The following is a 6,639-nucleotide window of genomic DNA, read 5'->3' as shown; positions in this document are numbered from 1 at the left end:
TACCTACTCTCAGAAATTTCTCTAATGTTCTCAGACTAAGGTTCTTGCTCCTTTTGGATTTCCACAGCAATCATTTTCTGGACAATTTTAAAATATTAATTATGCACACCATTAGAACAATTATTTCATTGTTATATTGATGTTACATTTAACTTATAATTAAAAATTTTTCACTTTGCTATCTCTTCTCTCAAACTGTATTTTAAATGCCTTGAAGTGAGGAACTGTTCTTAGTATGTTTCCCACTAGGCAAAGACTATGATTTGCTGAAATAAATACTTATCATGAGTGTGGATGTTTCTTCTACACCTCCATCTAGATTTCAAATATGGAGCTGCCCAGAACCATGGGGTGCTGAACTCAGGTGGGGTGACTGCAGAGAGTGTCCACTAGGATAATGCTCAGTGGAACCATTGGGGTGAGTGTGCCCCCAAGACCTCATATCAGCAGAGCCACTGGTGTGAGATTCCAACCCAAGAGAGTCACAGGCATTGAACTCCAACACATGAAAGCCATGGAGTGTGCTGTGCCCAACAAAGTCATGGGGGCTATGAGCCAACCCAGTGTATTTTGAAAGGGGGATCCCTACCTCTGTGTGTCCAGAATGCAGGATTGCCTGATCTGTGGGCCTTAGGATTTTGGACTTTCTTGGGACCTATTATTTATTTTTCATTTATATTTCTCCCTTTTGGAGAAATATAAATGAAAAATATGCCTGTCCCAGCATTGTATTTCAGAAGCACACGACATATTAGATTTCACAGGTTCACAGCTGGAGTCTCATCTGTATCTGATTTAGATGATATTTAGATGAAACTTTGGGCATAAACATTTGAGTTGGTGATATGTGAGAAGGATATGAATTTTGTATGACTGGGGTGGAATGTTATGGTCTGAATGTTTGTGTTCCTCCCAAAATTCATATATTGAAATCCTAATGCTCAATGCAATGGTATTAGGAGGTAAGGGCTTTGGCAGGTGCTTAATTTATGAGGGTGAAACCCTCATGAATGGGATTAGTGTCTTTATAAAAGAATCCTACAGATCCACCCACCCCCCTGACCTCTTCTACCATATGAAGACACAGTGAGAAGTCAGCAGTCTGTAGCTGGAAGAAGACATTTACCACAACCTAACCATGCTGGCACCTTGATCTTGGACCTCCAACCTCCAGAACTGTGAGCAATAATTTCTTGCTGTTTATAAGTCACACATTCTGTAGTATTTTTGTTGTAGCAGCTTGAATGCACTAATACAATTTCCCACTAGGTAAAGACTATGATTTGCTGAAATAGACACCCATCACATAAGTAGTAGATCTTCCTTCTGTATCCCTCCCAAAGCTTTAAAAATCTTACACATTTCAAGTTTCTAAAAATGTTGGAGCTAAGTCATAAGAATTCAATTACAGGTAATATTGGGCCATTGAAGTCCAAACTAGGTAATTAATTTGAAAGAGATACACTTTTTTTCTAAAGGTTTTTTTTTTTTTTTTTTTTTTTTGGCAAATGTTGGAATGTTGAATAAATACTTCTCTAGATAAAGAGATAGAATTTTGCATTATTTTCATAGGCTAAAGCCAGTGATAGTTTTTAAATATATGAAACTGACTTTTTAAAAAAATTATTTTGAGCATGAGATTTATTTATCTAACCCAGAAGGAGGAGATAATTTTGTAAATTAAAGTGGGAGGCTTTTCAAAGAAAAAGATTTACTTCATGTACTCACACTTTCTCAAATCCTCTCCTCTGTCAAAGGAATTTTGTGGATATATATATATATATCCACAAAATATGATTATAGATATATGATTGCCCAACAAATATCTCTTGGGCAAATACCCTATGTATTTTAAATTCTATGACCCAGTAAAATAAGAAGAAAAACATGTTAAAATAAAAGAGAAAGATAAGAGAATAAAAATATCTCTTTATAAATAGAATTTTTTTAGAGTGTGTTTGCCACTACATTTTGATACTTTTCACTGGAATGTGTAGCCTAGGCAAAGTAAACAAGAAACCAATCTTCAGAACAAAAATGTTAGGAATGCAGGGGAAAAAGATAATGGTACTTGGCAAGCGAAGAGAAAAGGAAGATGAGTGTAGAAATAGTGAAGGAAAGTAAGTTATGAATACAGAAATGGAGAAACTTGTGGCCAAGGGGTCAAAACTGCCACATGTGAAGCATTTCAAAACTGACTTCTTGTTATTAAATATGAGATAGTTTGGGTGTGTTTTTTTTGTGTGTATTGAATTCTGTTCCCTCTGTGGCAGAGCACTGGAATTCCTTCCACTTTAAGTGAATTGTGGTGTGTTTCACTGTGATCATAAACTATATTCACTATTTTGAGTTTCTGGCAAGGTTTCGTGACTACCCTAAGTTCTAAAAATTTCAAATCCCCCTTAAACCCTATAGCTTGTTGGTCTTGAATTTTATATACATATACATGCATATATATATATATATATATATAATATACACACATAATATGTGGAGGTAAATGCCTTTCTGATATGATAAAGGCAAAGTGATTTGGAAGATATCTCTAAAAGTATGTCAATTCCATTAATTTCGATTTTGGAACTTTTAACGGGAGATTGTGCTTAACCACATTAAGTGGATTCTGGAGAAATATATTTGTTTTCACCATGATTGAAACAGGATTTTTAAATTATATTTTAAGGAATATAGTTTAAAAATGTCCAGAGGGTTAAACATGACCCCTCAGATAAAGAGAAATCATAACTAAGTGATGAATCTAATGAAAGATAGACCAGAACTTTTCTCATTCATTCAAACTCTAGCTGTTAAACTGAATCCTTTGTTTTTTGATTTGTGCTCCAGCTTCACTTCTTTCCTTACTTAAGTGAAACCTTCTGACACAAATGCATCTGCAAACCAAAGCCCCAAGGAGAGAATAAAGTGTTCTGTCACATTCCCGACAGCACTGATTTAAGGGTCTACATGCTGGTGCTACTTTTTTTCTTCTTTTATTTTAGTTTCCTGGCTAGAAACTGGCATTTTCCATTTACTTCACTCTCCAGTTCTGATACTGGCATATTTAATACGTAAAACAGTAGCCACAGTTTTCAGACATGAATCTTCTTTTAATACTAAATCTTTAAGAGTAGAGATAATAAGTTCCAAATTTGCTGATAAAGAAATGACACATATGACACAAAGTATATTTTAATTCCAAAAGCGAGAAAAGTTTTAGAGTAATTTCACAAATTTCATAAATATATCCTTTACTTTGAAAAATACGAAAAATCTCAAGGTCAAATTCAATTTCCCTTTTTCCTTCTTCCATTTCTTCCTTAGTAGAGTTCTAACAGCACTATAAAAGAAACTCCCTCTCACATCTCAGTCTTTTAAGTTTAAAATGCAAAATGTGAGGACTAATGCAAATAATGTAGTTTAGAAACTTGTATTTTCCTAATTTCCTAAGGAAATGTAATTTAAGTTTATATTTATTTGAGTGCTAGTGTTCAAGAGTGTGGATGCCTTTATATAGGAGACAGTATTACATGTCCCATATTCTAAAAGTTAAAGTGTTAATTGACAAATTGATTCTTACTGTTTTCATATCATGAAAAATCAGCCTGAGTTCTTTATAAATTCTATATGTTTTCATTGGATAGATATTGTGAACTTTTTAAAATATATGTGAGTAGTAATATTTCCAAATTGCCTCTTTGTTTTTGTTTTTTTTTTACCAAACTACACTTTTATTTATGTACTTTTCAATAAGTTTAAATCCTTGAAGGGTACAGCATCACGCAGATTCTGTGTCCAATGGACTTAGCAGGAAGGTTGCTTCAGAAGTTTGCACAAACCATGCCACTGTTTCCATGAGCGTGAGTTACGTTTCCCCAGATTATTCTGGTTTTGTTAGGTTTTCCATCAGGAGTTACTGTGTTATTCTTTGTACACTAAGCGTATCTCTTGCCTAGATAGAAGTCAGTTTCATCTCTAGTATAAATACCTTCAGTTTTAAGAAGAGCTGTGTGCTTCCTCTGGTTCCAGAGACCCTGCTTATAGCCGACAAAAATGGCCTTGGACCACAGCCTTTCAGACATATTTGTCGTTTTAGAAGTCTTGTTCCCAGCAGACCCCCACAGGCTCCAAATAGCTCCATATTGTCTTTTAAAATTTCTCAAAAATTTAGCTTTGCTACAGTTTCCAACTTCTCCCCTAAGTGTCCAGAGGTCTGCTCTGCCAGTTGGTTTATCCTGAGGTCTCTCCACTTCATTGATCACAAGACCATTCATGGAAGGGATCATAGATAATACCCATGCATTACAAAAATTATCTAATTTTGAGATATAAATAGACTGGTTGATGTTCCCTAACCCCTGGTTGACAGTTTCACCCATCTTAATTCCTGCAGTACAGTTTTTACAAAGGACAATATCTGTCACTTTTTAAAAGATTTTTTAGAGTAGTTTTAGGTTCATAGCAAAATTAAGACAAAGGTACAGAGATTTCCCATATTGTCCCTGTCTATCAACACCCCCTACCAGAGAGGTATCTTTGTTGCAATAGATGAACCTACACTGACACACCTTAATCGCCCAAAGTCCATAGTTTACATAAGAGTTCACTCTCAGTTTCATACATTCTATGGGTTTGGACAAATGTATAATGACATCCGTCCATAATTCTAGTTTTATACAGAGAGTATTTTTATTGCCTTAACACTCTTCTATGCTCTGCCGTATTCACCCTTCCCCCTACTCCAACCCTGGCAACCACTGATTGTGTTTTTACTGCCTTCTTAATTTTGCCTTTTCCAGAAGTTCTTATAGTCAGACTCACACAGTATGTGCCTTTTCAGATTGGCTTTTTTCACTTAGTAATACTTATTCATTTAAAGTCTGCCCACATCTTTACATGAATAGATAGCACACTTCTGTTTAGTGCTGAGTATTCCATTGTCGGATGTGCCACGGTTTATTTATCCATTCACCTACTGAAGGACATCTTGATTGCTTGCAAATGTTGGCAATTATGAATAAAGCTGCCATAAATATCACTGTGTAGGTTTTTGTATAGACATAAGTTTTTGACTCCTTTGGGTAAATACCAAGGTGCGCAAATGCTGGATCATGTGGTAAGAGTATGTTTAGTTTTTTAAGAAGCCTCCAAACTGTTATCAAAATATATCTATCATTTTTAAATAAGAATTTTGGTTTTTTGTTTGTTTTTATTAGCCTGCAACATTGGCGACATGTACGTTTCTTTATGTTGAATGACCATTTGAATTTTCCTTTTCTGTGTGAGAAAGCTTTTATTTTTGAATAGATTCTTCAAGTTAATAATATACATACCTTTTCATACTGTGGCAAATATCTTCTATTTATTTAAGGCTTACTCTGATGGCTGATCTTATATGTCAACTGGGCCATGGTTAAGCAACTGTTTGGTCAAACACCAGTCTCGATGTTGCTATAAAAGTAATTTTGAGATATGCTTCAAAGAAGAGCTAATTAAAATACATACTCTGTGTAATTCACAGTATTTTTTGTTTGTTTTTTCAGCCATGCACTATCTTAAGGTTTACAATGCACATTTGTACATTCATTAATTCTACTGAACTTCAAGTGTATTCCATAAAGTAGACTTGGTAGATAGCTTCTCTCTTTTTACAGCTATGGAAACACATCTCAGAAAGGAGAAATAGAGGTAGAATCATGCAGCTAATAGATACTAGAGCTGGTATTTTCCATAATTTACTTAGTGTGAAAAATGTTATTAAACATTGCTTAACTCAAGTAATCCTTACTTCCTATAGATTACTTATATTTTATAATGTAATCACATCATTGTTCATTTTCCTCCTCCACCAAAAATAGAAATAACATTATTGGGGGAAGAGCAGAGTAGGAGAAAAAAGTGTCAGTTTGGAATAGTTTTTGAAATAGCAGAATAAAGGCTAGCTTGAATTGAAGATAACATTCATGCTTCCACTAAAATTTATTCAACACCTTGAGAGTGAATAATGAGAGCAGCATTAATAAGTGACATATAAATATGTAATAATTTAGCTTGAAAATATTAATTTTCATGAGTTTTTATTGCATTGAATGATTTCTTACATATATAATAAATCTTAGAATTCAAGTCTCATTATTTATTTTCCCTTTCCCATGGTTAAACATCATTGCTACTTAACTGACATAATTCCTAGTGACTCCTATTAAATTTCTTCATTGTAGTGTTGAATAAAACAAGTGATACTATGCATCTTTCTGCACACATGCAGCACCTAAACACTGCTATTTTTCAAGGCTTAGTTTTGAGATGCAATGTATAAAATTTCACATTTTTGACCATAAATTACTTACTTAATGTTTTCTGATGCTTATTTAGAAATGTCTTTATTTTGTTAGCAAGAAAAAAGAAAGTTCAATATGGTCCAGTTTATTTGCAGAGATACTGAATCATGTTTTCTTTGAACACATTTATCTATGCTCCAATTAAACAGGCAATGGTTGGTACATTTAGCACTTGATCAATTTTAAAGTATCAACTGAGGATGTGGATATTCTATTCCTATGTCTTCCTTTTGTTTCTTTTATAAATTCACAAAATAATTGCTTTGAATTCTAAACATCATAAAGATCCATAAGTTTAGTG

At 33.9% G+C, this 6,639-nt stretch overlaps 1 pseudogene; it reads right to left on the bottom strand.

Annotated features, from left to right (window-relative positions):
- Positions 1–3,752: 3,752 nt before the first annotated feature.
- LOC112393920 (60S ribosomal protein L35a pseudogene) lies at positions 3,753–4,079 on the bottom strand (annotated as a pseudogene).
- Positions 4,080–6,639: the final 2,560 nt, after the last annotated feature.

The sequence above is a fragment of the Neophocaena asiaeorientalis genome, unplaced genomic scaffold, assembly GCF_003031525.2.
Source record: "Neophocaena asiaeorientalis asiaeorientalis breed wild unplaced genomic scaffold, Neophocaena_asiaeorientalis_V1.1 scaffold152, whole genome shotgun sequence".
Taxonomy (NCBI): domain Eukaryota; kingdom Metazoa; phylum Chordata; class Mammalia; order Artiodactyla; family Phocoenidae; genus Neophocaena; species Neophocaena asiaeorientalis.
Note: the sequence above shows the minus strand (reverse complement) of the source record. Positions and strands in the feature narration are given on the sequence as shown.